This window comes from Bos indicus x Bos taurus, chromosome 4 (assembly GCF_003369695.1).
Source record: "Bos indicus x Bos taurus breed Angus x Brahman F1 hybrid chromosome 4, Bos_hybrid_MaternalHap_v2.0, whole genome shotgun sequence".
NCBI classification, from domain to species: Eukaryota; Metazoa; Chordata; class Mammalia; order Artiodactyla; family Bovidae; genus Bos; species Bos indicus x Bos taurus.
Genome location: NC_040079.1, coordinates 46,577,097 through 46,588,583, shown reverse-complemented (window position 1 = coordinate 46,588,583; position 11,487 = coordinate 46,577,097). Strand labels below are relative to the sequence as shown.

The following is an 11,487-nucleotide window of genomic DNA, read 5'->3' as shown; positions in this document are numbered from 1 at the left end:
AGAATTTTCATTTCAGACCATGATTCCCACAGAAGACATGCTTTGCATTGGGAGTTTCGCTTGCACGCTCAGTTATGTCCAACTCTGTGATCCCATGGACTATAGCCTGCCAAGCGCCCCTGCCCATTGGACTCTCCAGGCAACAATACTGGAGTAGTTCGCCATTTCCTTTTCCAGGGGATCTTCCACACCCAGGAACTGAACCCACTTCTGAATCTCCTGCACTGGCAGCATGATTCTTTACCACTACCACCGCCTGAGAAGCATGGCTCACCTTAATTTTCTCCTCTGGTTTTTGAACTGATCTTCAATGTCATGATCTTCCTATCTTGCTTCTACTGATTCCAAATTCCTGAAGTTTTCTAACATCACATCTCTGTAGAGTTTCCTCTGTGAAGAATCCAGTAAACCCCACTGCTCAGGGTGAAGTTCATAGCCACATCCTCAAAGACCAATGAGTCCATTTCCAGGTTTCCTGGGATTATCTGAGTCCTTCCCAAGGACTCTAACGACCAGATAAGATGACAGGACGACTGAAGATAAGTAAGAGTAACTAGGCCGGTAAACCAGCGATGAAAGAACAGGATGCTGGCGACTCCGCACTGTGCAAGCTACTTAACTATTTTTAACGTCCACTTTTTGCTCATCAGTGAAAGAGAACATGGGATACCCCATGTGAGTAGAGCAAGGCGAAATTAAATAGAAGAAAACAGTGGCTGGATAGAGAAAGAAAATAGAAGGGGAATCAAGTGCTTTAAATAATAACTCATTGTAGTCCACCTTCATCCATGAGGCAAGTTTCACACAGTCTAAGAAAAAATTAACCTGGTGGGTAAATAAACATACATACCACAAGCACTGACTTCCACAGATTTTTGTCATCAAGGACAATGAGAGAAGTTGGCCATATCCACACATCAGACTTCCAAATCCAGAAATATCAAATGTCGATCACAAAAAGAATCATGCTATTTTCTCCTTCGTTACTGGTATTCCTTTGCCAATTCTACCACTTTAATAGCTGAATAGGTAGGTGGTGACTGCCTTAGGTGTTTTTTCAAATGCAATTTCTAATAGTGAACTGCATAATATGAAGTTTCCCAGTGGGTCTGTCTCACTAGTGAACTTAATTGGCTCAGTTTGTTCAAACACCCAACTGAGGAATCCAAAGACTTGTGTTTAAGTCCCTAGTGGGAAAATGTGTTAAGATGATAGAGGTCTTTCCTCACTGAACACAGTGGTCAGTATGTCTTGACAGAAACAGATTATCATTCCTCTGCTTTAAGGAAAAACACCCCAAGAATTCTGTTTTATTGACACAGGAATGAAGTAAGATTATACATGAAGTTCAGCTAAACCAGTACTTTAAAAGATGGAATTTTACATTGATTAATTCATCTCTACTAATCATTTCAAGGAGTTTCCTTGGTGGCTCAGATAGTAAAGAATCTGCCTGCCATGTAGCTGACCCAGGCTTGATCCCTAGGTTGGAAAGGTCCCCTGGAGAAGGAAATGGCTGCCCACTCCAGTATTCTGGCCTGGAGAATTCCATGGGCAGAGGGCTATAGTCCATGGGATCACAAAAAATTGGATGATTGAGCGACTAACACTTTCACTTTTCAATCATGTCAGTGTTCTTGGACATTTCATCACATTTAATAATTTCCCATTAGGAATGTAGTCTTGTGCAAGCCTCAGTGTCTCATATCACTAAAGACAAATGCATTTGTTCACACCAGCCACATTCAGGATTCACAAACATTTACACGAGGAACACACAGAAAATCAAGCCATGGAGGGGTAATATTCTGTGTAATGCTTTTTTCATTAATTCTCTTGTATGACCATTCTTGACCCCCCACTTCAGCTGCTCCTTCCTTTCAGGCCTCAGCTCTTATACTTAGACTTTTCTTGACTGCAGCATGGGATTGCTCTTGTGTCATTGTTCACCCCACATTTTCCCATGGAATAAAGAAGTTTGAAATGGAGAATAAAGTATAATGAAACTAAGCTGGCATAGGATTCTTTGTCAAATTGGCAACCCACTCCAGTACTCTTGCCATGGATAGAGGAGCTTGGTAGGCTGCAGTCCATGGGGTCGCTGAGAGTCAGACATGACTGAGCGACTTCACTTTTCACTTTCATGCATTGGAGAAGGAAATGGCAACCCATTCCAGTGTTCTTGCCTGGAGAATCCCAGGGATGGTGGTGGTGGGCTGCCATCTATGGGGTCGCACAGAGTCAGACATGACTGAAGCGACTTAGCAGCAGCAGCAACAGACAAGACCCTGCCAAGTGGAAGATGTCTGGAGCTGCACTTTGACCCTTTCTATATGTCTTCTTACAGTCCATGACATGTCTTTAGATGCTTCATATTTTAGATTAAAATAGTGAAGGCTTCTTTGCCAAGCAGCTGTGATTTTTGCAGAACTCTCATGTCTAATAATATCTCAATTGAGTAGATGAGATATAGCTTAGCCCTCATGAAACTAGACTATGAATAACCACTTATTTGTTGAGAGAAAGCAGGCATGATTTCTTCTCCTGATAGAACCTACCCCATAATTTCCTTTACAGTATTTGATAATCATTTATTTTCGGTGACAATATTGAGTGTGGGAGTTATGTTTCACTGCTTAGCTTTTGATAGTTTATTGTTACGGAGTTTTAGCTTCTCTCTCCCGAATTAACTAATAATTTAGCTCACTAACTTATGGTTACCTTTCCTTTTACCTATCATAACACCTATAGATGATAATATTTATTTTACATATGGGGTAAAAATGTGACTGTCACTAAGGCTCTGTGTACTCCAAAATCTGGACAATCACTGCCTTCACACATGGTTAGCTGTTCATTTATAAGCAGTGGCATAGTCAGTAGGAGGCTCTGTAACTGCCTCTTCTGGGACTTGTTGAAAAAGCTATTGCTTTCTTTATAAACAGTTTCCAGAGTCCTCTCATAGAAGGGTTTCCTTTTTTTTTCTGAAGAGTAACTAGGACAGTGTTTACTCCCTTGGGTGGTCCTGATTAATACCACTTCCTATGTACCTGCATTTATGGTACTTAATGTCTCTTGGGCTCAGAGACAAACATAGTGAGAGATACCTGAAGTTGTTGCTATTTCCTGCAATGTAAATTAAAAAAAAAAAAAAAAAAACACACACGAGTAAATGTCTGAGAGAATTGAAATTTCCTTGAAAGCACTACTAACCAGAAGCATTGCCTTAGCCAGGATTTGGGGAAAAAAAAAACCTACATTTGCTTTAGCTTGAATCTCAAAATACCCACTAATCTCAGGTATCTTCGGCCTCTGCATTGCAGGATCCATTTAGAGTTGTCTTTAAAAGGAACCCTTAAAGGCTTGATGGCAAAAGAAGTTAGGGCATATTCTGAGCTTTGAGTTTGTCTCTTGGGGAAAAAACTGTTTCTTTCTAATCTCTGCACCACAGCCATGATTGGCTATATAGCACCAAAATGCACTGGTGATTAATGCTAACAGGCCTTAAAGTACATATCTATATGAACCCTATGAATATAGAAATGTATCTTAACAGAAGCATATGGTGCCCATTTCAGGCCTGTAGGGAATGGGAAGGGATGACATTTTTCACGTAGCTAATTACATCTTCTTACGGAGACAGTCACACAAGTCACTCTTACGGTACATGATTTGCCCACTTTTACTACTTCTCAACTCTTTTTACTTTTCTTCTTAGTGCTTACTACACAATTTAAAGTAGTGACTTAAGAATTAGTCTTAAACATTTTCTTGATTTTCAAGTACTTATAACTGAGTTTGAACTGATTGAACTCAGAGGTATTTTAAATCTGCAGAGGCAACTCAGTCATGGCAGTAGAGACACTTTAAAATGAAATTGAAGTGGGCGGATGTTGTACTTGATGAGTGATATAGGTCTTATTATTTGTAATTAGTTAACCTAGATATAAAATTAAGCATGCTACAGTTTGAGTCCTTGACTTGTCATTTGTTATGAAATCAGTGAATTACAAAGTAATTAAGATAACCTGTCTGTTAATTAAAGTCTGTATTACAAGGGAACGTGTTAGTATTTGGATAATCGAGATGCTGTGTCTGGACACCATTCCAGAATTAAATATGATTTTATTTAATGCATTATAGAAAATCAAGCTGCTTTGAGGTTATTCACATGTTTAATAAGACAAATTATTTCTTGAAGCAATTTCAAACCACTGCTATTTCCTCATAGTTTGTCAAGATGAAATTTAATTAAATTTTTTTTTTTTTTCAAAAGCAATTGCACATATGTGGTACATATATGTACCACATTTCTTTATCCATTCATATGTTGATGGACATTTAGGTTGTTTCCATATATTGGCTATTGTAGATAGTTCTGCTATGAACATGGAGGGGAAGATATCTCTCTGAGTTCATGATTTCAACACTTTTGGACATATAAGTATGATATATATAAATAGATATATCTACAAATAAGATTGCTCATATGATAATTCTGTTTTTAATTTTTTGAAGAAACTGTTTCTCATAGAGGCTGTACAATTTAGTAATCTCACCAACAGTGCCATGAGAGTTCTGGTTTCTTCATATCCTAACTGACACTTGTTATTTTCCTTTTTCCCTTAATAATGGCTATCCGAACATGTATAAAACAATATTTCATTGTGGTTTTGATTTGCATTTCCTGGGTAGTGATGTTGAGCATCTTCTCATATATGTCTTGGTCATTTGTTTATCTTCTTTTGGAGAAATGTTTGAGTCCTTTCCTGATTTTAAAATCAGATTATTTGTTTTTTGTTTTGTTAGTGAGTTGTAGGAGTTCCTTGATATTTTGGATATTAATAATTATCAGATACATGGTTTATAAGTATTTCTCATATTCTTTATACTGCCTTTTCATTTCGTTGATTGATTCCTTGGCTGTGAAGAAGCTTTTTGTTTTGATGTATTCCCACTTGTCTGATTTTGCTTCTATAGATCATTCTTTTGGTGTTGTAGCCAAGAAATCACTGCCAAGCCCAGTGTTATGAAGATTTTCACCTCTATTTTCTTCTAGGAGTTTTATACTTACAGGTTTTACATCTAAATATTCAGTACATTTTGAGTTTATTTTTGTGTATAGTTTAAGACGTTTAACTTTGTAGTATCTTTCAAAATTAGGGAATTTTGTACTAATCTTTCACCTTCTTGATTAAGTTTATTCCTAATTATTTTAGTATTTTCAATGAGATTGTGTTCTTAATTTCCTTTTCAGGTAGTTCATCATTAGTATATATAAATGCAACTTATTTTTGTATGTTAATATGTATCCTGCAACTTTACTATATGCATGTAGTAGTTCTAATAATTTTGTGTGTGTGTAGTCCTTTGGATGTTCTACATCTAAGATTGTGTCACTTAAAATATCAATATTTGAAGTGTCAATAAAGAGGAAAGAGTTCACAAGTGAAATAAAACATGACTAGAAAAGCAGGAAGAAAATGATGATAATAAAGAAAATTCTTGAGATACAGAGTTTCAAAGAGTGATAGATCAAATAAAGTAAAGCATTGACTGAGAAGTCTCCACTGGTTTGTGTAAAAAGCAAATCATTGTTGGTTTATGCGATAGTGATAGAGCTTAATATGTTTAAATGCCAGAGAAAAGGAGACAAGAGAGAAATATTTGAAGATACAGGGAACAGAAAGAAGAATCTTTAAGGGCTAGCTCTCTGAGGATATTGGATGAGACAACGTTCTGCACAAAATTGATCTTAATATGGGAAAGGAATTTCAATGAAGTAAAATATAAGCAAAAACGTAGTTAGAGTGGCAATTTTAGAGCCTATGGATGAGAAAAGAAACCAACCATAGATTTCTCAGTACTTCTTGCTGCCATGCAGGAGGCTAATTAAAACTTTGTAATTTTGACATCCAGTCTCTAAAACTACGAGGGTGTAGTGGTCAAAACACAGAATACTATATGTATTGCTCTCTTTTTTTCTTTTATTTATTTTTTTTCTTTTTGATTATATATAGGAAGAGAGGACCTCTTCTAGATGATTCTACATTGGTACATGCAAAATTTAAATGTAGAAACAGAAAATGTTGTGGAAGAATCTGTCCTTAGAGCATGTCTTTTTTTGCATGGCAAGACCCTAGGGGTTGGTTTAGGGCAGATGCAAATCTTAATCTCATCTCTGAGACAGACACATGACTCTCTGGCCTAATGACCCTACCTGTCTCACTTGACATCCTCAGTGTTCTGCTTCTTGTTACAGGAAAGATTCTGCAGTTGGTCAGCTCCTTATTTGGCTTGTCTGCAAATATGGAAGCTTATCAGACGGGCTAGTTAGATAATCCTTTGACTTTTTACCTCTGGATTTTGTTTATTATCATTTGTCTAAGAAGGATTTACTTTACATATTTACTGAACCCATGATTCCTAGGCTCATCATATTTATTTAGCCTGAGACCTCTGGAATATTTAGGTGACAAATAATTATATAATGATTTGTTACATGTTACTTATTTTTAAAAATACCAATATATAACATAAATAAGGTAGATGGGTATTTTCTCTGATAATCTTAGCCCAAACATTGTAGGAATTTGAGGTGATTACAAACATTAACTTGATTAGCTCCTATGAAATAGAAAGCAGAGCCATGTACCAGGAGTGAGCAGGAAGTAGGGTATTTGTAGGTTTCAGTATGATGAAGAAGCATGAAATGGCATTGGAGAGAACACTCTAGCAAGAAAAATAGGCTTGCTGGGCAACTTCACAAGCCATTTGAGGTTGGAAACCATGGAGATATAGTGTCCTGATTGCATGCAACTGTCAAATGCGTGATGGTGATAGTGCATTTATGGAGCGGTCTTTGTGGCTTTGAATGCTCTTTTCTACTTCTATTAATTTATTAAGAGAAGCCTGATCCCTTAAGTATCAACTCACATGCTTCATTCTCTGTGAGGCGTTTTCAAGCAAGAGATGCTATACAATACATTTTTGTTAGATTAAAAATTATGCTTCCTTTATGCTTACTCTTCTATGGTCATTTTCTTAAGTTCTTAGTGCTTCAGTTTCTTTACCTGTCAAACATGGATATTAATAATGCCTATTTCTTAGGGCTATTTTGTAGGTTAAACAAGTTCACACATATGAGTTAACACATAAGAAGAATGTGAAGCAGTGTCTGACACAGTTTAAATGCTCAATTAAAATTGCTCATATATATTATTTATCAATGATATTCTTATTATCGAGCTTAGTGCAGGCTTAACAAGTGTAGCAGTTCTATGTCAAGTGCTTGTTGAACAAATGAATGACAGTGGGTAAGATAATAAATACCTTTTTTTTTTTGGAAAAACTGATAGTAACAGTGGAAGGATATTCTGAGATGTAATATGAAGTAAAAGAAAGAAACATACAGACTTTGGAATCATACTGAGTTTGTAGCTGGTTGATCTTGATTGAGCAGATTGCTAAATTTCCCTGAGTTTAAAGTTGTTCATCTGAAAAATGAATATGATGGTATTAACTCATGGAGTTGTAGTGATGACTATACATAGTTTCACTCAAGAAGTGAATGGTGGTGTGGTGGTGGTGTTTTAGTCGCTAAGTTGTGTCTGACTCTCCGTGACCACATGGACTATAGATCACCAGACTCTTCTGTCTATGGGATTTCCCAGGCAAGAATACTGGAGTGGGCTGCCATTTCCTTCTCCAGGGGATCTTCCCAACCCAGGGATCGAACCTGTGTCTCCTGCATTGCAGGCAGATTCATTACTGACTGAGCCACCAGGGAAGCCAAAGAGGTGACCACCAGCTTCATCACTGAGGTCACTGTTGCCTTTCTCCTGTCACTTTTTACCTTTCAGTTGTTAGACTTAAAATATTATGACAAAGCATCTCAGGATAGTAATTTTTCTCCTTCCTAAAATGTAATTTTCATCTTAATTTTAATTAACTTCTCCATCTAGTAATGTAATTCTCCTGGGTGGTGAAAGTTGGAGTGATGGGTGCTGCTTACAAATTTCAGGTGGTACGATGTTAGTAATATTCTGATGTTTACCTAAATAGAGGAGCAGCAATGCTGCACAAAAGACAGGGCTCGATTTTGATACAAAATCTGATATACAAAGAGACTTATTTTGGGAACAAAACAACTGAAAATACTGGGGTTGTATTTAAGTTAACAGCTGTAGGCATTAGTCATGAGTGTCTTACAAATGAGTTAATTCAGTTCCTTGGGTGAAAGAGATGCAGAAGGAAGTCTAACACAGTCTTCTGATGAGATGAGTCACTGTGATTATAACAGAAAATAACACAACGGTTGAAGAAAACTCTGATTCCTAATTGGTTGCTACATTGCAAGATCAGCCTCTCTAAACAGTCACAGACCAGTAGTAAACTCAGAGAAAAATAGTTTAGTGCCCAGTAGGACCTCATAGATTCATAAACAATTTGAGTTTTCCCATTACATTTTTTTTTTTTAAACTGTATTTTCAAGGACCAAGGGAAAGTGAACCAGTTCTTTGATTCTTGACTTTGGTGGAGTGAGAGAGGGTTGAGTTTAGGCAGTCATTTCCCCATCTTGAATCCAAGTGTTAGAGAGTATATTTATTTCTTAATTAATGTGAACAGCTGTTTATGACAAAGAAAAGATGAAAGATAAGTAAATCCATTAATACTTCTTTCAACCTCATGGTTTACTACATTGTTTTCATTTTTCTCTTTCTCTCTCACTCACCAGTCTTATATTTTAAGGTTCTACCCTTAAATGCAGTGTGTCCATTCCTATTGGTCCAGCTTCATTTATCAATAAATTTTTTGAAAAAAATAGTTTTGATTTCCCTGTGTTTTCCCTGAGTTATTTTTCACAATAGATGAAAAGTATCATTCTCAAAACCAAATCATTCACATCACTTCTCTTCAGTTGCTCCCCTGAGTTTCCACATTCACTTAACATTAATGGCCCTTCGTAAAGACATGTAACCTTGACCTCCTCTCCAGTCTTACTGACTTGTGGTTTCTTCTTCTGACATTATACTGTTGTAGCTATTAAATGCATGTTTCTTTTGTATATATTCTTGCTGATGTCTGTTTGTATATACCGTGAGCCTTTCCTGGGCTGTCCTTCTTTTGGCCTTCATCACTTGTCAAATGTTAGTTCTTCCTTCAAAACTCCACTCAGTTATTTCTTCTACTGTTAAACTTTCCCTGTGTCTCATGTAGAATCAGATACTCACTCTTGTCCCTGTGTCACCATGTACAGTATTCTTCTATGGCTGCCTATATCTCTCTTCCCATCATGGTTTCTATAACTACCTTTACCACTAGACACTGAGCTACTTATGGGCACAGCACATTCAGCTTCTTCTCTTTAATTTCCAGAAGACTTGATACAGGGTAGAGGATAAAAAAAAATTTTGTTGAACTTAATTCACAAATTATAGATAATGGTAAATTTCATCAACAACATAGTATAAACAAAGCATAAACAATGAATTCTACTTGTTTTCCTTACTTTGCCATTAAAATTTATAGGATGTAGAAAAGATAGATATTCTCTGTAGACTTAGGCTTTCCACATAGTTACAGAGAGTTGAATAGTCAAGTCCCTTTTCAGCAAAAATATCTTTTAAGCCTATATCGAGACCACTGGAATAAGCTAAATAAACTCTTTTTGTGTCTCTTATAACGGCTGCATGATCTTATTTTTCAAACAATTTATATCATATTGTTAGGCAGTTACAATAGGAAAAAGGAGTCCAAAATGGTGGTGGCTAAAAGACAAAGAAAGAGAAAAACCTGTGAAAATGGAACAAAAGAAGACATGTGGACCGGAGTGAGAACTTCAGGTGAAACAAACACACCCCTTTCTTGGCTAGCCCAATTTGCATAGGGCAGGCTCTGCAGGGAGAAGACAAATGTATAAAAGGAGGAAGCCAAGACAGATTGAGTCCTCTCCTTTGGGCCACCCTTGGCCCGCCCTCATGCCTCAAGGATGTACTATCCTTTGCTTGAGAATAAAACTCTGAGCTGTAACCTAGCTGTAACACTGGTCTGCTGTTTCAAATCTTTGCTGCAGCAAGACAGAACCAAGGAAATTACACACTCCTCCAGCAATATCATGCAAATACCATATTCTAGAGACTAGTAGGTTACTTCCTGGGAAGGACTATTAAAGGTGAATTTACATCTTTAGGTGAAAGGCAGCCTTTTCAATAATCAATGTGGTTCCAAAGCTGAGGTACATAAAGGGAGCAGGTTTGTTTGGCATAGCCAGAATTCATTTTGTATTGGCCAGTACTTTAATATTTCCACACTACTTTTTTTTCTCCTGATACAACCTATTCAATGACTTGGAGGCAAATACTCTGTGTTCTCCTTTGTTTTCAAGCTTTCAGTTTTGGAGTATGAGTAATATATTATCTAATTTTCAGGCCAAGATCACACCAACTATTTTACTTTGAGTTGAAATAAACATCAAGCTACTCAATATGATAGGATTAGCTAATCTTGTAGCATTTTCAGGAGGCTGAATTTTTCCCTCAATTTTTATGTCAGTGATATTTCAAAGAAAGTATTTGAAAGTATACTTATCAAATACACAGTATTTCAAAGAAAGTCAGAAATGATTTCAAACTTTTGTTACTTCAGATGTGGAAAATATATGCCCTGATAGATTTTTGTAATACATTCCAGGTACCTGGAGAATGTGTATGTGTTGGTGGGGTGATAGGGAGAAGGAAAGGAATAGAGAGAATGTATATGGGGGAAGGAGTGTTAGTCACTCGTTTCCAACTCTTTGCACCCTCATGAACTGTAGCTCATCAGGCTCCTCTGTCCATGGTATTCTCCAGGCAAGAATTCTAGAGTTAATGGGCATTCCTTTCTCCAGGGGATCTTCCCAACCCAGGGATCAAATCCTGATTTCTCACATTACAGGCAGATTCTTTACCTTTTGAGCCACTAGGGAACTATTTAGGGAAAAAACTTAGAGTCAATAAATACCTAAATATTTCTGGAGATAATCTGGCTAGGTTTTAAAGTAAGTGTTAAATGTTAGGAACTAATACATGGGAAGCAAGAATAATTAGTTTTTCATTTTATATGAGACAGACAAAATAGATTTATATGCTTACCTTTCTTTATCTTGACTTCACAATACTTTTATTTTATTTTTTCCAGAATACTTTTAAAATCATGAGATCAGCCTTACTTTAATAAGGCTTTTTTACATGTAAAGAGATTTCCGATCCAGAGACATAATAATATATATAAAACTGGGTATAAGAAGCACTGCATGTAAATATATGATCAGGAAGAAGGCTTGGGACTTTACAAGCTTGAGAAGCCTTGAGCAGGGACTTGAGCAGCCTTGATTATGAATGTCAGTTTGAAAACAGAAGGGACATAAATGAGTAGAGAAGGGAAAGGCCACCCACTCCAGTATTCTGGCCTCTCGAGAATTCCATGGACTATATAATCCATGGGGTC

At 36.7% G+C, this 11,487-nt stretch overlaps 1 pseudogene; it reads right to left on the bottom strand.

The window, feature by feature from the left end:
• Window positions 1-270: 270 nt before the first annotated feature.
• The window catches only part of LOC113890904, a 145,592-nt pseudogene continuing 134,375 nt past the window's right edge, over window positions 271-11,487 (bottom strand).